Source organism: Canis lupus, chromosome 10 (assembly GCF_048164855.1).
Source record: "Canis lupus baileyi chromosome 10, mCanLup2.hap1, whole genome shotgun sequence".
NCBI classification, from domain to species: Eukaryota; Metazoa; Chordata; class Mammalia; order Carnivora; family Canidae; genus Canis; species Canis lupus.
The window spans coordinates 70,566,815-70,588,496 of record NC_132847.1 but is presented as its reverse complement, the minus strand read 5'-3'; the positions used below and the strand labels follow the sequence as shown (position 1 = coordinate 70,588,496).

Sequence of the window (21,682 nt, the reverse complement as noted above, 5' to 3'; positions counted from 1 at the left end):
GGTGGACCCCATCTTCTTTTAGTTCCTAGGAAGAAGGGTCTCAGGATCACATTTCTGGCACCCTCTCTATCTGATCACCCCTGACTCTACATCTCTTAACAATTTTCTTTTCCCCTCCTCAGGTAGTAGATGAGAAGTTTTGCAAACCAGCTGGCTAAAGAGCTGTCTAACTGTGCAACAGGGTGCCAGTGCCCTGTGCTTGTCTTAGTCTTCGGGAGGAACAGAGAGTCTCCCTGCCTGAATGCTACGCTATCTATAAGGCCAACCACCTCCACCTCCCTCTGCCCCTTTCTTCTATCTTTTGGGGAGGGTGTGAATCAATTTCATCTTTTCTCAGTAATATTTGTGGGGACATGCACGCTCTGAGGAGGACCTGAATCTACTATCACAGCAAGTGACGTGGTTAACACATCTGCCAGAGTCCTGCTGCTCACAAGGAAGAGAGCTGAGGCTACCCAGGCCTCTGTTCGTAAGCACCTGTGCGACTCCACAGAAGCCTTCAAGAAATATTAGGTGAGACGTCACTGGGCACTGGGGTCCTGCATTCAAAATAGAATAGCCAAAAAAAAAAAAAAAGGAATAGCCATTCATTCAGAGACACAGTTGTGTGTTCATTCAACAAATATTTATCAAGTATGGGCCTGTGTTGGGCACTGGGGATTTCAATCTAATCTAATAAAAGAGAAGGAAGAGGCAATCTTATTGGCCTGGTCCAACAGTATTACCTACTTGGAGCCTTTCTCGATCTCTCCTTCACCACCAGCTAGAGTAGATCACCTCCTTCTCTGAGCCCTGGTGGTAAACCAGGTTCATGCCCCTAATAGAGACCTAAGGTTTCAGGGCTTCACTTTCAGCCTTTAGGAATGCTTTTTGGCTACAACTAGCAGAAAACCCATCCACCAGTGGCTTAAATAAAGCAGACACTTACTTCTGTGCCTAATAAGACAAGGAATCTGAGAATCCAGGGTAGGTCAGAGGTCCAGGAAATCCTTCAAGACCCCAGTCTCTTCCCAATTTTTGGTTCCTTCTTCCTAAGTTGTTAGAGTTTTTTGTTTTGTTTTGTATTGTTTTTTGTTCTTCATTTTCACGCTCATCATCTCAAGATCCCACTATGGCCATAATAGGTGTTAAGTCCTCACACAACATACTAAAGAAGAAAGAAGGGCTGCAAGCAAAAAGGCTTTTCCTTCTGAGGTTCTGTCTTTTTTCTAGGAAATGAGGGTCACAAGCAGACCTCCCCTCTGATTTCTTTGGCCAGAATGGGGGCCAGAAACACTCATAAAGAGGGATAAAGAGGGATGAGATTGCCAGGACTGCCTTAGACATGTGGTGACTTACCCCGGGACTGGGGAGGAATCACTGCCCTTAACTACACCCCAGGGAAGGAGTGGGGAATGGCCATTGGGCTCTGAAGCCGGCCAACCTGGACCACCTGGTTCCCTTTGCTGGTCAGTCCCTCAGAGCCTCTGCATCTGCAATGCCTGCACCCCTCTTGCAGACACCCAAAGTGGTGGCTCCTCCTCTCCTCTCTCTCCCAGGAATACTGCACTTCCCATAAGGAGCTGGATAGCACTTGATAAATGTTTCTAAGTAAATGACAACCAAAATGGGGGTAAAAAAAAGGGGGGGTTAGTTTAATGGAGGGTATGGGGAGAAGAATTTGGGAGAAATGTGTTCCATTGACTTAGTGAGCAAATAGGACCCAAAAGCAGGAGTTCTTTGCCAGGAGACCATGACTGAGTGTCATGACCCCTTGAAACTGTACAAAGCATTTTGCATCAATGCGTATATGAATTTCAGATGGCGTGTGTCCTTGGTTTCTATGGAATCCTGAAGGGTTCTGTAGCCACCAGAGGACTCGGAAGCCCCACCGCAAAAGGCCTACAACACCACCTCCCAAGCACCCATGGGCACACCAGCTGCCAGCGTCCTAGAGTGACCTGTAACCTGCCTGGGCAGAGTGCCCAGAGCTCCCAGGCCACCACTGGAGTCCTACGACTTTCCTCCCAGGGTCACAGACTCCATCTGTTCCATTTTTAAGAGGCCAGTCCAAATGGTGCTATTATTCTGTGTCCCAGCACAGCCTGGAAAGAGTCTCTCACCGTGACTCACCACTACCGGCTCCTGAACAATGGTCTGTGGGCTCCATCACTCACGCTTGCTGCCCCACGGGACTGGGAAAAGCTGGTTCTAGGTGAGTGGTCGTGTGGGCGGAATCCTGGGGGCAGGGGCGGGGGTGGAGGTAGAGCCAGTATCCACCAAGCACATGTACTCTACCCATGCGGAGGGGACAGGAATTTGCTTACAGATGCTGGAGGCTGGAGAGCTACCTGGCAAGTTCCAAGCAGCCTGTGCATGGCCCAAAGCTTGTACGTGGAAGTGGGGGACTAAAAGGAGCCCCTTGCTTCCCTCCCTCGGCAGGCAGCTCCTCCCCACCCATCGGGATGGAGAACAGGCTGCTGCTGAGTTGGCTTCGGGAGGCTGGGTGAGCTAACTGGAGGGTGGCACCCTCTCCCCGTCGTTCAGGCTGAGACCAGGCCCGGGAGAGGTGCCTCCGTTCAGCCTCTCCCGTCTGCACCTGGACGTCTTACGTGATCTCGGAAAACGTGTCTGGTTCTCAGTTGGTTTCCTTAAGGAGAAAGTTACGGGGCTGGTTTTTACTATTGTTTCCAGTTGGCTCTGATGGCATGAGGTAACTCGGGGAGGGTTCCAGTGAGGATCCCGGGAGGCCAGGGGGAGAGGTGCCTGGAGCACTAACGGGGGGCAGGGCGGAGGAAGGAGGCCCGCCCGGGCCTCTGGGCAGCTCCTACCTATGGCTTTCCAACCAGGCTGCTCTCTCCAACCAGAGAGCTTCGCCAGTATCGGAATTTACCCGCTCACCTCCTGACTCCGAACCTTGCAGAGGATGGGACCAGCAGCTCCACCTTTAGAAAGCTCTCCATGAAATTCTGGAGCAGCTGGTGTTGGGACCCAAGATCTGAGCCCACCCAGCATGCCGCTTGCTGACCGTCCCTTTCTAGCTGCTCCATGGCCTGCACCAGGCCACCACGGGCCCCACTTGGAAAGGAAAGGATAGGCCTTCTGAAGCCAGGAATCTCTCAACGCAATGGGGTCCAGAGCTCAGCCAGGTCCTCTGAGGGCAGCGGATCTCCGGCTGCCGGCTACCCCAAGGCCACTCAGCCTGCACACATGCCCCGCACCGCCAGTCCCCTCTGAGAGGCACCAACCCCAGGGGCACAGGCCTATCAAGATCCTGCATGGAAATCCATCTGCCATTTAGCTGGCGATAGACACGAGACCAAGAGCAGTGTACTTATTATCACTGGAGAAAAAAAAATTGAATGGGTTTTTGAATAACCACGGAATGGCTCGCACAGTGTGCAGGAATTCATTATCAAAGTTGGCTCCGCTCCTCGCAGACGTGCCTTTGGCACTCTCAGCTCTGAGATTTGCATTCCTAGATGGAGGAGAGGGCCGCAGACAGCAGGCAGCTGAGACGGTGTGGACAAGGGAAGGCTTCAGAAGCGGCCCGGGGGGTGGGGGGGTGGGGGGCTGGTTGCCTAGGAGAAAACCTCTATCAGCTGGAATTGTTTAGTTATAATGGCAGAGTCTATGTGGTCTCAGGGGAAAAAAAAAAAAAAAAAGCTATCTATTAGCATTCGTGGAGTGGCCCAGAGTTATATCTGATTCGGTGTCACAAGGAATCTTTCTCCGGCTCCTGATTCCGCTTTCTTTCCTCTGTGGGGGCTTCAGTCTTGGCCAGGCCCACCCAGCGTGGTGGCAGAGATGGTCACTGTGGCTCCGGGCGGATGGGCTACCGGCTTAGCCTCTCCAGGGAGAGAGGTCCTCTCTGTCCTAGAACATCCAGCAAAAGACTGGAAGGGCCATCTCACTGGCAGGTGTGACGTCTCGGAACAAGGCCCAGTGGCCAGGCCTGGTGCTGAGAGGTGAGGTGAGATGTGAACTGGCAGGATGGCAAAGGCTTCTCAAGGGAAAATCGGGTGCTGTTATTAAAAGGGCGAGGGTGGATGCTAGGGAGGCACTCGGTGTCCTTCCCAGCCACAGCAGCAATGAAAAGCACTGGCCCTGCCTTCTCCCACGTTCTATGCTCGTTTTCTACTACAGATTTTTCTAGATCGTTATTTCTTTACTCTTCCCCACTGGTTTTGTGCTTTGGGGGAGCAGCCATGACTCCTATTATCCTGACACTAGTCGCCTCAACATCTACTGTATAGCAGGTGCTTAATAAACCCTAGTAGAATGGTATAAATAACACAGAACTGGGATTTTAAAATTCTGGAATTTTATCTTGATTCTGCCCCCAACTTGTATGTAAATTTGGAGGCAAGCCTTCTTCTCCTTGGGCCTCTTTCCACTATACTAGGTGAGGGGTCAGCAAACTTTCTTTGTAGAGGGCCAGAGAGTAAATATGTTAGGCTATGTGGGCCACAGGGTTCCCAACTACTCAGCTCTGCCATTAAAACACAAGAGCAGAAAAAGGCCATATGTGAATGAACAGGCATTGCTGCGTTCCTATAGCATTTTATTTACAAAAACAGGCGGTGGCCCACATTTGGCATCTCTCTAATATGTGATTTCTTTTTTCCCCTTTCCTTTCCCTATCGCTGTGTGGCAGTCCACTAAAAAATTCAGCAGCTTAAAATAACAGCAATCATTTATTTTGCCCATGAATCTGCAATCTGGGAGACTTGTCAGATATACCTCCTCTCTGCTCCAGGCAGTTGCAGCTGAGAAAGCTGCACGGAAGCTGGAGGAGCCACTTCCAAGACAGTTGGCTCACATGGTTGGCAGGTCGGTGCTGGCTGTCCGCTGGAACTCACGTGGGGCAGGCGGCCGGGGGCTTGATACTGCTTCATGCGGGCTTCTTCATGGGGTTGCCTGGGCCCCAAAAGAAGTTGTTCTCATCCAACAGTTGGGAAGTAGAAGCTGTCAGAGTCTCAAGACCTGAGTTCAGAAGCTGGCGCAGTGGTGGACTATTGGCCAAGTAGTCACAGAGCCCACCTGGATTCAGGGGGAGGACCCACAGTTGCCACCTCTCGCTAGGAGGAATGAACTGCAGGGAAAGAATTTGCCGCCGTTTCCAACCTACCATAGTGAACTCTAAGGGCCCTGCTAGCTCAGCTGTCCCGTGGCTTGAAGGCTTGGATTCCAGGAACAACTGTCCGATTCCCTAAACTGACTCTGTAAGAGCATCACCGTCCCCCATACCTGAATCCCTCAGGTCCTTCGACCTTCATAAGGTCCCTGCAAGCTGTCCCTCTTCTCCATCCCGGCCGCCACCACTCAGAGCAGCCTGGATGTTGCAGTGGCCTCTTGGTTCCCGGTCTATCCACATCTGCTTCCAGAATTATCCTCCTAAAGCACTTCCTTGGTGCTCCCTAGTCAAAGTCGTCAGTGACTCCCTCCTACCACCTTGGGTTCCACTTCCTTTTCCAGCCTTACTTCTGAATCCTTCTTTTAGGCTGAAAGGTCACATCCTTTACCTGAAATTTCTAATTCCTTCTTCCACCCTTCTTGCTCCTGAAATGTAACCCAGCCTTTTAGAGCCAACTTCCAAAAACCCCTTGATGCTTTTCCTAATTCTTAGACTCTAATTGTATGGTTCTCATACAGCACGGGGCCTTCACCAGTCCTCGGCTACTGGTCTCTTTGTTGCTGTCAAATCTATGTCCTTGGATGAGCTTCCCGCATCCCATTATATCACATATACTTCAGTCACTCTGAATTATTTAGCATCCCTGAAAAGATCGAGCCTTTTGGAGTCCTGGGACCTTGGCCTGTGTTCTTTCCTCCCCCTACAATGCCCTCCTTGCTCTGTCTAGTTGAAACTCAGCTCTAATGCCACCACCTCCATGAAGCCTTCCCTCAATCCCTTCCTCCCCCACAACTGGTTAGGATGCCCTTACTCTGCACCCAGGGACCCCAGTGTTTCCCTTGACCATAGCAGCTATCACCCTGTGCTCATGACACCTTCACAAAAATGTCTGTTTTCTACTAGACTCTGCTGTCTTAGAGGGCAGAAATTTAGACTTTTTTTTTCTCTAGCAATGCCAATGCCTGGCACAGAGCCTGGCATATAGTTGGCATTCAGCAAGTGTTTATTGGATGGATAAATGTTTGCTCATTACTTTTTAGGCAATTTTGAAAAACAGAATAATAAACATTTAAAGTCCAATAACACACTGGGGAAAAAAAAAACCCAAACAGTTGTTAAAGACATAATAAAGAGCTCATATATCTATATTACAAAGATCCTTTATAAGCCAATGAGGAAAAACTTAACCTCTGGAGAACACTATGCTAACAACACAAAGTAGGAAAAAATAAGCACAAATGGCCAATAGGCACATGGAAAAAAATGTCCAACAAAGCCTTACAAATTAAACATTATCCCATTTTACGTTTCATATTAGTAAACACGAAAAGTGGCAATACGTGGTTGGAATGAGGTTGTGCGGAAGGGAGCACTTTGAACCACTGCTAGAACACCTTAGGCTCATTTTCACACGCTCTAAACATCTTTCACATGTGCAGCCCCTCCTAAGCCACCATTCTGCTCCGAGAATTTTAATTCCAAGGAGTTAATTGGTAATACATGTGCATCTTCACATCCAGGTCCCATTAATTCCTCAGTATTTTCGGATTGATCGCTCTGCCTCTGAGAACAGACTGACACTACAGTCGCAGGGGCTGACAGTATTTACCGCTCATGGAATCGTACCAATTTAGGGCCAAGAGCAGAAACTCCCCTAGTTTGGTGGTGGTCCAGTTATTGGACAACAGCCTGGGGGAAGCATTTCTAGGGTTGCTATAATGAAGTTGGTCATGATTTATATAGGGTCAACAAGTTCCATCATCTGCTGTGCCAGTTGGAAAACACCCAGCAATTACTTGAAAGATCACTTTGGGAGGGCAATCCTGGCTTGGCAACTAGAAAAGAAAAGTATTTATTGAGCACCTTCTATGTGCCAAGAAGTTACTCCCATGACTTCACTGTAGCTCTTCTTGGGCAGCCATGATTGTCCTATTTTACCGATAGAAAGACTAAGATACAGTGTTAAGGAGGAAAACTAACATATGAACCAGGCATGCCCCACTCCGCAAGAATTGCCCCTAAATTGCTATGTCCTTAAGAATTCAGCGCTTGGACATGCCGTTCATTGTTTATGCAAAGGAGATTGAGCATAGCTATTCTGGTCGTTCTCCATAAAATTGCGTTGAGTGAAATATTGTACAACACACAGACACCCACGTTCCGTAGCCTCAAATCATCTCCCAGGTACATAATAATAGCCTATCATTCAAACGGGGAGGAAATAATCCAATTCTGAGCAGGAAGGGTGGAACAGGCTACTGAATGGATTCTCGCTTGGGGCATTTTCTTTAAAACAAGTTCTAAAAAAAAAAAAAAAAAAAAAAAAAACAAGTTCTAAATCAAGGTACCTGAACATATTGTGATAATTGACTGGGGACAGACTGCCCTGCCCTGGCAACTTGGAAGGTCCTCTGAAATTATCCCTTTTTGCACATTCTTTTTTTTTTTTTTTAAGAAAATAATAAAATTTATTTTATTTTTTTAAAAGATTGTATTTCTTTATTCATGAGACACACAGAGAGAGGCAGAGACACAGGCAGAGGGAGAACCAGGCTCCATGCAGGGAACCCAATGTGGGACTCGATCCCAGGACTCCAGGGTCATGCCCTGGACCGAAGGCAGATGCTCAGCCGCTGAGCCACCCAGGGATCCCTTTTTTGCACATTCTGTAAAATAAACATGCAAGCCCCAATGTGCATTTGCATCCACACCATAAGCAAACAATGATTATTTGGCTGATGCCTCACACCTCCACCCGAGCCACCTGTACTGGTTTTTCTGGCCTCTGAGGGGATCTATGGTGGATGTACTCGGACTGCACTGAGGTCTAGGACTGGGGTCTGCAGCAAAGAGGAGGGCAAGGAACCATTAGACTAGTTAGAAATTACTTAGGGGGTCTTTTGTTTTGTTGTTAGTATTGTTTGGGGGGATTAGTTCAATTCTCTGTTAAACTTTCCAAAAATACTTGGGTTTGGTTTGTTGGAGGTTCAACAAGTACATGTATTCAATTTGGAGGTTTTTTAAAATTTTGTTTAGGTTTGTTTTTGCTTGCTTTGAGTTCAAACACCCGCTTCAGGGACGCCTGGGTGGCTCAGCAGTTGGGCATCTGCTTTCGGCTCGGGGTGTGATCCCAGGGTCCTGGGTTCGAGTCCCTCATCAGACTCCTTGCACGGAGCCTGCTTCTTTCTCTGCCTGTGTCTCTGCCTCTCTCTCTCTCTCTCTCCGTGTGACTATCATAAATAATAAATAAAATTAAAAAAAATACCTGCTTCAAAGGTCTGATGAAATGAAATATAAAATCATACACAGACAGACACCTAGCAATAAAGCCAAGCAATATCGTTGTAGCTATTCTTGATAAAATTTAATGGTACCACTCACATCAGCTGTCTTCTTTTATCTTCTTGGTATCCCTGCCAATCCCCACTCTAGAGATGGGGAGTTTATTGTAAAAAGTAGTTAACTGACTTGTGGCTTGTCTGACATATCCAGTGGTTCTCAGTCTCCTTGTGGGAGAAGATGCCTTTGAAAACTGGAGTTTGGGGCAGGTCACTTGGAGGGAAAAGACTTCAAATGCAGTAATTATGGTATAATGGCTGCCAGAGTGGGAGAGCCATTAAAGGATGCTTTAATGACTGCTTCCTGGAAGGCACCCCCACCCCTCAACTATGCCCTTCACCACCTACACTCCTATAGTGCCCTGACCAGGCCCCATATCTAGCCCTGCATTGTCCCATATGGCAGCCACTAGCCACATGCCACCAAGGAGCACTTGAGATGCAGCCGTTCTGAACTGAGATGTGCTGTAAGTGTAACGTACACACAGGGTTTTGAAAATGCAGTACAAGGAAGGAAGGTTGGGATCCCTGGGTGGCGCAGTGGTTTGGCGCCTGCCTTCGGCCCAGGGCGCGATCCTGGAGACCCGGGATCGAATCCCACATTGGGCTCCCGGTGCATGGAGCCTGCTTCTCCCTCTGCCTATGTCTCTGCCTCTCTCTCTCTCTGTGACTATCATAAATAAATAAAAATTAAAAAATAAATAAATATTTCAAATTTCTAAAAAAAAAAAGGAAGGTAACATCTCAAACATTTTTTTTTCTTTTGTTTGCATGTTGAAAGAACATTCTCAATATATTCGGTTAAATAAAATGTCTTACAAAAATTCATTTCACCTGTTTCTTTTAACTTCTTTTAACCAGAAAAGTTAAAATTACTCTACCAGAAAAGTTAGCTACCAGAAAAGTTAAAATTACGTATATTGTTCACGTTGTATTTCTATCGGACCGTGTGCTCTAGAGTTCAAGTTCTCCCATGTTCCGGAAAATACAAAAAAACACCTCATTAGAGCCAGCTTGATGTTGCTGTTGCCCTTTGCTTTTTACCTGTAATAGGGCAGTGCAAGGGACATGGTTCCTGAAAGATCTCACATGATTTAAGACAAATCCTGAGCAAGGAAAATGGGTACTGCCGCTTACCTGCTTAAGCCATAAATCAGGAGCATGAACCCAGAATACAACTCATCCCGGACCCTTTCCAGCTTGGAAATCATTCTTTCCACAGTGCGTTTTTTTTTTTTTTTAATTTCAATTTAGGGGAATGTGCATCATTTCAAATTTTGCATGCAGTATGAAAGCTTAGTGAATATGTTTTATATCACAATGTTTAGAGTTCACAAAATCCAGATTCGCTTGGAGTACAGAGCATGTCCTGCTCTGCCCTGCATCTTATAACCACTCGGGGTTCGGTGGACGGAGGATACAGAGTAGCATCCTTTCTCAGGATGCTAGGTAAAACGTTTCTACATAGTGATTAAAGCTTCGCCCCAGGCAGGTAGAGACAATCCAGTGGCTGAGAAATGCTGAATTAGTCAGGACAGGGGCAGGGCAGGCTACAGGGCAGGGATGCCTTCTCACCCTCCACCTCGTGTATGATAGCAGCAGCCTTCTGAGTGTGAGCTTAGCACCCCCGATGGGGAAGGGACCTCAGAAGTCTCAGGGTGGCCCTCCACCCCATGCAGGAGGCTCGTTTGCACAAGGCTTGATGGTTGCAGCCATCTGGCTTCCGCTGGAACCTCTCTCTCGTAATGGAAAGCCCTCTCTCACTCCAAGGACCCAGGTGGTTAGGTTTGGGGGTTTGTTTTTTAACAGCTCTGGCTGTATAAAGTTCATGCTTGTGATGAAAAATGTGGTCAGGTGTTCACTCTGCGGTGAACTAAATGAGATCTAGACTTCAAAGCAACCCCCTTCCCCCAACAAGGATGAGTTTGAATTCAGCCTTAGCTATTTACATTTTTGCACTCCTCTGAACCAATTTCAGCACCAGTTGCTTCATAAAAAAAAGAAAGAAAGAAAGAAAGAAAGAAAGAAAGAAAGAAAGAAAGAAAGAAAGAAAGAAAGAAAGAGGCAGAGAGAAGGCTGAGGTACCTGTGCTGCTGTAAAGAGATGGGAGAGGGGCGGGGGAGGGCTCTCGGGATTCTAAGCGCTGCGCGTGCTGGTCCAGAGTCCCTACATCCTTAAAACAGGCAGGGGCCGCCTTCCCAGTGCCCAGCAAGCTCCTGCTCTCTCGGAGATGAAGATGCGTCGGCTATCACTCAGCCCCGCTCCCGCCCGGGCATTTACACACTGATTTGTTCCCGTGTTTCCAGGTGCAGACGGTGGCGGGCAGCTGAGTAACGATCCGTGGGTGAGGACCGATCCAGGGTGGCCTTTGGGCATCGAGGAACAGGTGCAGCATGAGAGGAGGTGACCCAGAGTCCCGTGAGGGAGCAGAGACTCTGCAAAAACAGAGAGAATGAGACAGAAAGAGCACTTGATTTGGAGTCAGCCAGACGTGAGTATAAATCCTAGCTCTAAAAAAAAAAAAAAAAAAAAAATCCTAGCTCTGTCCCTCGCCCGCAGTGTGGCCCGGAGGAGGCCCGTCGTTGCTTTGCTTCTCCTGCATCTATAAAATGGGACCAACAATCTCTCCCTCACCACGTAGAGCGGTAGGTAAAGGCTCAGCATCCCGAGCCAGGCTGCAATTCATTAGCTGTCTGACCTTTGGAAACTCGTCTTGGGGCAGATTTGTGGAGGCACAATTGACATCTAAGAAGCCTCACATGCTGGCAGCGTACAGCTTTATGAGGTTGGACCCGCACAAACACGGGAAACTGTCCCCACAGTCGAGGCGACGAACACATGCGTCCCCCGCCAGCCAAGCTTCGTGGTGCTGCCCCCACTCCTGGGCTCTCACCTCCAGGAAACCATGGCCCGGCTTCCTGTCCCACAGACCAGGCTGCATTTTCTTTGTTTAGTTTCAAATAGTTCCTATTGCAATGTCACCAAGGCCACCGATCTCGGACATCTAATGTCCCAGGAATCTCCCCTGATACGTGTTTACCTCTGACAGAGCAGTTTTCATCTCTAGAACCTCAGTTTGGGTATTTTGGTTTTTAAAAATATCTTCCTTATACCTTTTTTTTTTTTTTTTTTTTTTTAGGAGAGAGAGAGAGCAGGGTGGTGGGGAGGGAGAGAGAGAACCTTAAACAGGCTCCGAGCCCAGGATCAACCCTGAGATCACCACACTGAGACCAAGGTCTGGGCCGAAATCAAGAGCCCGATGCTTGAAACCAACTGAGCCATCCAGGCGCCCCTCTTCCTTGCATCTATTTACCATGTCTGATCTTCCTCTGGCTTCCAGAACATATGAAATAACGTTATAATGCCTGTTTTCCTGTTCTTATCTGCTAATTCTATCATCGATGTCATTTCTGGGTCAGGTGTGATTGATTTTTCTGCTTATTTTGCTGCTCTTGCTGGCTGGTCATTTCTTTCCTGGATGCCAGACACTGTACATTTTACCTGGTTGCGTGCTGGACATCGTTGTCGGAAACAAACAAAAACAGATGTGAACAGATCCCATTTTCATTTAGTACACTTCTTACCAGCAATGATACAATGTACAGCCTTTTTTTGGTTTTGTTTTTATATTCTACTTTTTACACATTTAGTCCGTCCACTTAAACATTTTCTCTGGCCAGGCCACAGTTACCTATTTCTAAAATGTAGCTGTTTTTCTGGAATGTGATTCTGTTCCTTGGAAGCAGGTTTGTTTGTTTGTTTGCCCCCCCCCTCCCCTGGAAGCAGTTTGATCCTTTGAGGGCTTCCTTTTGGGCTTCCCTGGCAGGGCCAGAGCAGTATCAGGTGCTAATTCTCCGCACTACCGAGGCAATGCCCTTCCCAGGCCTCTAACCGGCCCCACATCATGAGAGTTTCCCACGCTGGCCGTGGGTACAGGCACTAGTCCCATCCCGGGGGAGCTCTCAGCAAGCAATATTTCCTCTTACTCTCTTGGGCGGATCTTGCCTTGGACTCAGTTTCTTCACACTCAAGCAGTGATCGGTGAACTGGATACTCACGAATGACCCTTTGCAGGGAGCTCGAGGCCTCTGTCCCCGAAGCTCCCCTCCCTCTGGTGCTCTGCCCTGCAAACCCAAGGCACCCTGACTTCCTTGGACTCCCAGCGCTGCTGGAGTCCTCAACTCAAGAATGTGCTGGGCTCTGCTAGATTCCCTGGAACTGCACCTCGGAGTGGAAACTCCCCAGGCACCAAGCTGGAGCCCGCCTAAGGTTCGCCTCATTTGCTTCCCATCTCTCAGGGCTCACTGTCCTTCGCTCACCGATAGCCGCCGTCCTGAGAGCTGTCGTTTGCTTTTCCAGTTATTTCAAGGAGAGCAAATCCGATGCCTGCCTGCTATTCCAGTTTGGCCAGAAATAGACGCCAGGAGAGTTACGTATTTAAATTCCCTGTGACTCCATTTCCTCCCCTATAAAATGAGAATAAGAATAGTGCCTATGTCACAGAGCTGTCGTCAGGATTAAAGGCATGAATACTGGAATCTAATGCATAATAATTGCTCAGTAGGTAGAAGCTGCCCCTTGTTGCTGCTACGATTCCTGTTGTTGTTGTTTATTGTTATTATCATAGGATCTGGGATCTATCTGTGAAACTCCTGAATTTTCGCTCCCAAGCTCAGTGCTTGACACTTCATTGGTATTAAATATTTGTGCCTTTACAATTCTAACCCAGACCTCTCCAGCAGATAACTACTCATCCTCTTACTTTGGAGCCAGCTAAGAATGACCTTTGAGATCTTTAACAGCCATAATTTCTATGCCTCAGAGATCTAATTGATATTCTCATCGAGCAAATTAGCATTTGCAGCAAACATACTTCACTCCAGATTTATTATGCTCCCTAAATTAATGTAACAAGGATATTCTGAAGAGCAAACCGGAGTTTAATTCATAGGAGTCTGGAGGTCAGTGTCTGAGTTAACTGGAGGAATTCAAGGCAGGAAAGAGAAAGCCACTTTCTCTTGCCCATCTGGGCAAATGGGACAGAAAACTCGGTTCTCAAAAAAAGGAAACAAGCTATTTGGGATACGCAGTTGAATCAAAAAGAAATAGTGCCCATCTGGGCAAATGGGACAGAGAACTCGGTTCTCAAAAAAAAAGGGAAATGAGCTATTTGGGATATGCAATTGAATCAAAAGATATAGTGAGCCCAGCCCCACAGTGCCCCTCATCTCCCACTCCTGGCTCTCAGACGGCCTCCCTCGGTGCCATGTGGTTGGTGTCAGATGCGATGCTCGTGACTCGTGACTCGTCACGGACCAGACATCCGACTGGGTCATCCTGGAAGCCTGGGGAAAGCCAGCACGGGAGGCAGGTCACAATGTGTCACCTGAACAAGAAGGATGTGCTCCAGGGCAGTGTCCGACAGTCTCTATCTCATTCTTCCCCTGAGACCTCTGCCACCACCTGCTTCCCAGACCAGAAATAGAGTCTGCTCGTGCTTTTCCATCTGCCCAGGTGGTGCGGAGACTTCCGGCTCCGTGGCTTACCAATCCCCAGACAGTCTCCTACGAGCCAGGAGCCCCCTGGTACTGCTTTATCTTGTGTAAGAAAAGCAACTTTATGTCATAGGAACTAAAACCCATATGCCCGAATCAGCGGTGACGACGGGTACGCTGGTTTCTCATAATAGTACATGCAGTTCATTAACAAACTCGCAGTTGCCCTTTTTTCCATCTCTAAAAGCAAGATAATCACGAACAGATTTTTCACAAATATCTACACACTAAAAAGGATGAAATCAGGTCCCAAAGGGTGGATTAGGGTTCATGGGTTATGAAAGAATCCATGATATTCGGGGATCATGACTGCCCTCAAACCGAGGGCCATGGTTTAGGGCTTGCATCGATTTTTTTATTCAACAGTTATTAAGAAAAAATCTGAGATCATCTATTCTCAGGGGGCCGCGGTTCAATAGGGGTCATAAGACAAAGACATAAATGATCAGAACTCAGGGTAGGAAATGCTTAGGGCTCGGAAGTTCATCGCCTAGCAGTTAAGATTTAGAACTTTGGAGTCAGACCTCCTGGGTTGAACCTACTGGTTGTGTCTTTGATGAGCTGCGTGTCCTTGGGCAAGTCGTTTTATTTCCTGAGCCACTGTATTTCCCACTGGCCTCCTCTTTGGTAAATTGGAGATAGGAGAGTGGTTGCGTGAATCAAACAAGGTGAGGTATGTAAGGTAGTTAGATCATTGCTCGGGGTCAGTTACCTCATCTTATTAATTGCTTTTCCAGGCCAAAGGAGGAGTAGATCCCAAACAGTTTCCCACAGAGGGTGGCAGTCACTTTGGTGGCTCCCTGGCCTGGGAGAGAGGGTGGGGTTGGGAAACTGGAACATTGTGCTCCTACTCCGTGCAGACCACAGAATTTTTTTTTTAGATTTATTTATTTTTTTTAAATTTTTTAAAATTTTTATTTACTTATGATAGTCACACAGCGAGAGAGAGAGAGGCAGAGACATAGGCAGAGGGAGAAGCAGGCTCCCCGCGGGGAACCCGATGTGGGACTCGATCTCAGGACCCTGGGGTCACAACCGGAGCCAAAGGCAGATGCTCAATGCACTGAGCCCCCCAAGGCGTCTCGCAGATCACAGGTTTCAAGATAAATTCAGATTGGTTCTCCTTCCATCTGAAGGCCAGAGCAGCCTCGGTGTGGGCTACATAAGTTCTGTGTCCGCTGATTTTCTTGCCTCGTGCTCCTTATGCTCGGAGCTTGAACTCCCACCCGATATGCTAAGATGTCCTATCTCTGGGTGATGCAGCTTGTCCCAAACAGAATGTTCCCCTCTCTGTGGCTGCAAACTCACTTATGAATGGCATCATCTTTCCAGGGATTGAAGATGGAAAAATTACTGACACCCTCAGAAGCTCATTTTTCTCCTTTCCGGTGCCCTGTGTTGTTCACCATCCTGCCCATTGCCCCGTTCTGATCCCATACAATCAAGGCTTGTCCATTTGACGGGTTAAGTATTTCCTGAATCCACGCACACAGCCATGGCCCTCTCCAGGTCGTCATCCCCTTCTCCTGATGGGCTGCAGCAGCCTCCCCCCAACCCTGGTGTCTCGGCTGTGGCCTTGCCCGTTGTCCACCCATTCTCCTCTCTGGTGAGGCTGAATGAAATCCACCTGCGGGTCTATCCTGCTGTAAGTCTTCCATGACTCTCCATACAACCTCCATACAACCATCTCAAGTTTGTTTGGGGCCGCCATATGCTTAGTTAGAAATCCTACTTTCTAGTTTTCCTGGAAGCTTGTGACCAGGTTCTGGTCAAGGAGATGTAAACAAAAATCTACGGGCTGGGCTTCTAGGGAAGCCGTATTTTCCTGATTCAAAGGAAGGAATTCAACTGGTGCAATGCACCTTTTTCTCTTCCCTGTTCCTGTCTGGTACCTGGGCAGATGCCTGTGGGAGGAGTCATCCTGATTGATCCCAAGAAGATGAAAGTCATCCCCTAAGGTTGGTGGAGCAGGAAGCTAGAGGAAGCCTGTTTGCCCAATGAGTTCCTGGACCAGCCACAGTCACCCGGGACCGCCCAGCTCCTGATTTCTTGTTACGCAAGAAAGAGAAATCTCTGTTCGGTTGAGTAGCCGCATTTTGGTTCCTGTCACTAAAGTCCGCCTCGGCCTTAACTGATGTACCCTCTCCCATCATCTAGAGCTGCAGTTTGCTAACTTTTGTGAGCATCCAAATTGTGGGGGCACCTGATACAAATTCAGGGTGGGAACCTCACCCCAACAGATTCTAGTCTACGCGGATCTGCAGGAGGGTCTGCCACCGGTATTTACTGATGTGTCATGTAGGCCAATGAGAAAAGCACCAAATCCTGGAACTTACACTTAGATGGTTAAGGAAGGAAACATACAAATGCTGTGTTTATGAGGAATTTTAAGAACTGGCCTCTATAACTTCTCTGGTCTCATCTCTGGCCATTCCCACTGCTGTACTTGCCCAGAACCTTCCATTTGGTGACTTAATTTGTGCCGTTTCCATGTCTATGAAGCTCTTCCCACCTTTCTGGCCCTGGGCCTTTCCCAGACCACAAGATGTAGCTTAGGTATCACCTCACCCGGGGAGTCCTCCAGGAACACTCAGATTGTGCTTTTTGTTGACCACCAAGGAGCCCTTGAAAAGCTCCGGATGGAGAGAATGTTCCAGAAGGTGGAAGGGAGGAATGGAAGGATGTGTTTGTGTGGTCAGATTTACATGCCCATCTGCTCCCACTGCTTTGGCTTGAATGGAGGTAGGAGGGCGGAGACTGTAAATTGTATTGGTTTTTGTTTCGACCCTTCATTTATAATAACTCCTAGAGACTGGGATCTGCAGCCAGAGTGAAGGCGTGCCTCAGAAAATTATTAATTTTAGTGGGCTGTTCTCTCCTTTTCACTTTTCATTTACATTTTGAGAGTTAGAGTCAACACCAAGCATAATAGAAGCAATCAGATAGGCTCCAGTGGAAACCAGGAACATCTAATTAAATCCTTATATTTGCAGGTCTGGTTCTCAAGGGAGGAAAAAAACATGTGACTGGCTTGATATTTATAGAGTGCATTCATTCATTCAATATGCATTCACTCATTTATTCACTCTCTCTGCGCTGACAAGATTCTCTTGGTTACAAATAAAAGAAACAGAACTCAAGCTGTGTTAAGTCAGACAAAGGAAATTCACTGGCTCCTGTACTTGGACAGTCCAAGAATTCAACTGGCTTCCCACACTGGGGGCTTAAATTATGTCCCCAAATGTGTCCTCCTCTTCTGTTCCTTCTTCCTCTCTCCTCATTTTCCTTCTTCCTTTCTGCTGCCTCTCCTCTTCCCATCTTTTGGTCAGGCTCTTTCCTTGTGGCAAGTAAAGGAGCCTCCAGCAACTTCAAATAAACATCCCAACAGGTTAGCACAAACATTATCCACTGCTAGAACCAACCAAAAAATCCCAAGGTGAACTCTAATCTGGCTTGTGTTATATGTCTCTACCTGAAACTGATTTCTGTGGCCAAAAGTTTGGAATAGTCTGATTAGCTTGGGCTGGGATATATGCCCAGGGTAGAGAATGTGAAGAGTCAAGTCCAACCCCACCTATCACAGGGAATGTGTACAGGATACTGAAGAGACATAACCACAAATTCCACAATCCCATCCATCCAACAATCCATCTATCCACCCATCCATCCTTCCATCCATCCACTCATCCAATCATCCATCCACCACCTATCCTCCCATCCAACCACCCATCCTTCAATCTTCCATCCATCCATTTGTCCATCTTACAAGCATTTTTAGAGCCTTTTCTATGCTTGGCACCGTACAGGCACTCATGTCAGGTCATCTACCACACAGCTACTGGGCAGGATGAGGACTTAGCTAGCACAAAGCTTAGCCCAAAGTAGTGTTTGAGTAAGTGTTTGAATGGATCAATAGATGACCTGAATCTTAAGTCTGGGTCCCTAGGATGATAATGCCCCTGTTGTAAAATGAGAATATGGGCCTGAAAAGTGGCTCTGGGGTGAATGGAGCTATGCCAGGCAGAGTGCTTGATTGAACCTCATGATTGATGGTTCACTTCCTCTCCCCTGATTGCAGGAGCGCCAGGCAAGGATGGGAATTCTCTGCTGTTCTACACTGTCAGTCTCAGAGACTGGGGATGGAGGCAATTATTCTGAGCCATCAAATGAATAAATATTTTGGAATGAGAGTCAGCAGGGAGATGTGATGGGATTTAAATGCTGATACAATATGCCGGGCTGCTTTCAGGAGCCCTTAGTCAGCGGGCAGAGCTGGGATTGGGCAGGCAAGAGTCCCCCAGCCAGGGCACTAGCATACCAGTAACTCGGGTCCTCAGTCCCTTCCCCTCTCTCAGGGGATGCTCCCAGGGAAAGGAAGGACACTCTGTCATTTAGCCTCTATGTCCACCAGCATTTGGATCATGTCAGTGGGCACTCAGTCTCTCCACTAGTGATGGGAAGTCTCCTGGTGATGGAGACATAGACTTTGCTGCAACAAAGTCCCCCTCTAAGCTTGCCACCCAGCATTAAATAAACATTAGCCCCACGGGTTGAGCGGGGTCGAAGCTCAGAGTTGGTTGTAGAATAGGATTTTTATGAGCATTCTCAATTTTCAGTGAATTCATTTTTTTGTTGGATTGTTAATTCACTCATAAATTTCTTTCTGCCTTCATTCATTCACCCAGCAATCATCGGTGAGGTGTATTATTAATGCTGCATCCAGATTCTTATTGTTTCTGTGCCCTACACCGGCTTCTTAGGTGGTTCTTCCCTTCCAGTGGCCCACATCTGTGACTCTTACCAACCCTGCCCTTGGGGATGTACGTCCTCCCCATTCCCAGGGTGCCTTGAACCAGTGACTGCAACTTATATTCCAGTGGCCCATAGGATTGGGCCGAAGCTGCCTGGGAGGGATTTTGTCTGAAGTCACATTCCTTCCCAGAAGGCTGGGGCTAGGGTGAAGCAAGTGACATAATGGCGCACCAAATTTAAGGGGACACTCACTCTGAGATTCGTGCACCAACGTCCACAGTTTTGCATCCTGGGTGCCTCACGCAGCTCCCCAGGCTCTTGCCCTCCTCCCCTTCCCTGTCTCATCCCCGACTCCCCTGGGAGTGCTTCATGATACCTGGTGTCCGCACACCTGTGCTCGGGCTCTGTTCATGGAAGCCTGGACAAAGTCCACTAAGCACCGTGTGCTGGAAACTGTCCTGTCTGCAGAGAGAGGCACGGGACATGGTCTCTGCCCTCCCAGAGCTTGCATTTCTGGGGGGACCACGTGGGGCAAGGCCCCCTCTCCGCATATAACCCTGCTACCTCTGGGTGCAGTCCTGAGGAAGGGAGAAGCCCACCCGGGCGTGCCGTGTAACGGCTTCAGCTGCCCGGTTACTTAGAGCTGCCCCAGGCTGCTGCTTTGAGGAGGATCACAGCATAGGGAAGATTAAAACACTTTTTTAAAATAATTGGTTTTGTACAGTCAGTTGCTGCACACGTCCTCGGATTTGCATGCTTTAAAGGCAAAGAGATTTGTTCTTAATTAACTCATCTTGCAGTACTTGGATGAGAGGTTTAGTGAAATCCTGGCTGCAGGGGGACACTTGCCTCTTGTCACCAAAGTGCCTTAGTGTGGAGATAGGGCGTGAGGCCAAGGCATTCTGAAGCCTCCAGGCAGAGGAACCATGGAGTCAACAAAGGGATTTCAATCTTGGAGTGACCCTCAGGGACTCCCCCCCCTGCAAAATTCACCTTGTAGTGGGTGGAACTGTGTCCCCCCAAATTCATGTCCACCTGGACCCTGAGCAGCAAGTCAGAGCCACGGACTGGGAATCAAGAAATTGCAGAGTGGCAACTGGCTGGCGACCCTGATGCGGCCCCTGCCAGCCTCTCGCTAAATCTTTGTCTAGACAAAAAACAAGAACGAGAACAAAGTTCCCAGCAACCTTAGATGGAGCTTCGAATTACAGCCAGAGTGTGCAAGGAAGTGACACTAATCCGAGGCTACTGCTGCAGGGGACCCGGGTAAAACCCACCTAGGCTTAGGTAGGGGGTACGGTGGACCCTCCTTTTGGTCCAGGTAAGAGAGTGAGCCAGGGACAGTGGCCGCAGAGAGGAGCTCCTGGAGCCTAGCCCCCGTGCAGGCTCTGGTGCAGCAGGTGTGGGAGGAGGCCGAGGCTCCGTGTTTCCCAGCACCTTCCGGGCCGGGCCGGCAGGTGCAGCTTGGGATAACGGGGCTCCCGGTGGCCTGGGAATGGGGCGCCGGGCCTGGGAGGGGATGCAGTCGGCCTCAAGGGCAGCTCCCTGGGGAGGCAGCTGAACCAAGCCGTGACTTCTTGCAGACCATCCGTGATGGATGGCGGGGGGGGGGGGGTGGGGGGGTGGTGCAGGAGGATGTCGCCGCCCCGCCCCACGACCCCAGACCTGCCAGGCACTGGGCTGGCGGTGCCGCTGGTCAAGGCTCCAGGGCAGCGCTCGCTCCCTCTCCCCTCCACCCCCCCGCCCCCGGCCGGCAGGGCCAGTTCCTAGGCCTGGACCCACACATCTCTGCAGCGCAGCCTCCTTGGCCAGTGGTCCCCTTCGGCCTCGCCACTTGGGACAGACTGAATGTTCCTGCCTCTGCCACCTGACTCCACAGCGTGATGAGGCCTGGCGGTGGCATCTTTGGGACGTACCTAGGGGTGGATTAGGTTATGGAGTGGGGCCTCCTTGTAAAGGGAGGAGGAGACACGAGGTCCGGCTCTGTGCAGCTCCCGAGGAGCCAGCGGGTACGTGGCCCTCCTGGGAACCGCTGCACTGCCCCCCGACCTCAGGCTGCCCGTTCTCCAGAAGTGCAGCAGCACAGTCCTGGGCCCGGAGCCACCTGGTGCACAGCATCCTGCCTCCCACCTCCCCCCACACACACCTCAGTTCTGGGGCCTGGAGCCACCTGGTGTATGGCATCCTGGGACAGCAGCCGGGGGCAGGGCGGTAGTAGGGGCACCAGGCCGGGCTCCCAGGCCAGAGGAGGGGGACCAGCTTCCCTGTCCCCGTTTGCCTGCTGGTCTGTCTGCTGCCCCGAAGCGGCCCGGTCCTGCACGCCCCACTGGTTGGGGCTCCTGGCTGGTGGCGCCCCCTGTGGGATGCCAGCAGCCTGCAGCTGCACCTGCTCTCCGGGTCCTGCCCGCAGTCTGCCTCCGTGCTCCCGGGGGTCTGCCTCCGAGCAGCCAGCCCCTGACAATCCCAAGGCTCCCCGCTGGTGCCCGGACCTGGGCTGCCTTCGCCGCCTGCAGGGCAGGGCTCTCTGCACCACCTCCTCCTCCTCGTTCCCTTTGTCAGTCCTCCCGCACTCATGAGGATAATTCCCTGTATTCAATTCTCTCTGTTAGAAAACACAGTTGTTTCTGTTTCCCCGATGGGCTGCAGGGGAGCTGCTCGGGTGGCCTGGATTCTGCAGTGACGACATGGCAGGGGCTCGGCCAACCTGCGGCAGACACAGGGTCTGAGTGGGAAATAGACCCTGGCGCTGCAGCCCGTCCAGATTTCTGGGGTCATTCTTTTAGGCAGCACAAGCCAGACTATCCCGATGCACACAGGAGCCTCGAAGTCACGTGGTCCTCCCGCTGGCCTCTTTGGGGAGGACTCTCTCATAGCGCCGGTGGCCGGAGAACCACACCCGGAGCAAGCTACAGTTTGGCAAT

General features: G+C 49.5%; 1 long non-coding RNA gene across 3 annotated transcripts; it reads left to right on the top strand.

Annotated features, from left to right (window-relative positions):
* The first annotated feature begins 1,798 nt into the window (after positions 1–1,798).
* On the top strand, positions 1,799–16,097 carry LOC140641926 (uncharacterized). 3 transcript variants are annotated; one of them, XR_012038512.1, is made up of 4 exons: positions 1,799–2,194; positions 10,761–10,945; positions 15,342–15,472; positions 15,910–16,097. It is a non-coding gene; the product is annotated as an uncharacterized lncRNA (long non-coding RNA). The 3 variants fall into 3 exon arrangements; XR_012038511.1 differs by lacking the exon at positions 15,910–16,097 and having other exon boundaries at positions 1,834–2,194; positions 15,342–15,902; XR_012038510.1 differs by lacking the exon at positions 15,342–15,472 and having other exon boundaries at positions 1,835–2,194.
* Positions 16,098–21,682: the final 5,585 nt, after the last annotated feature.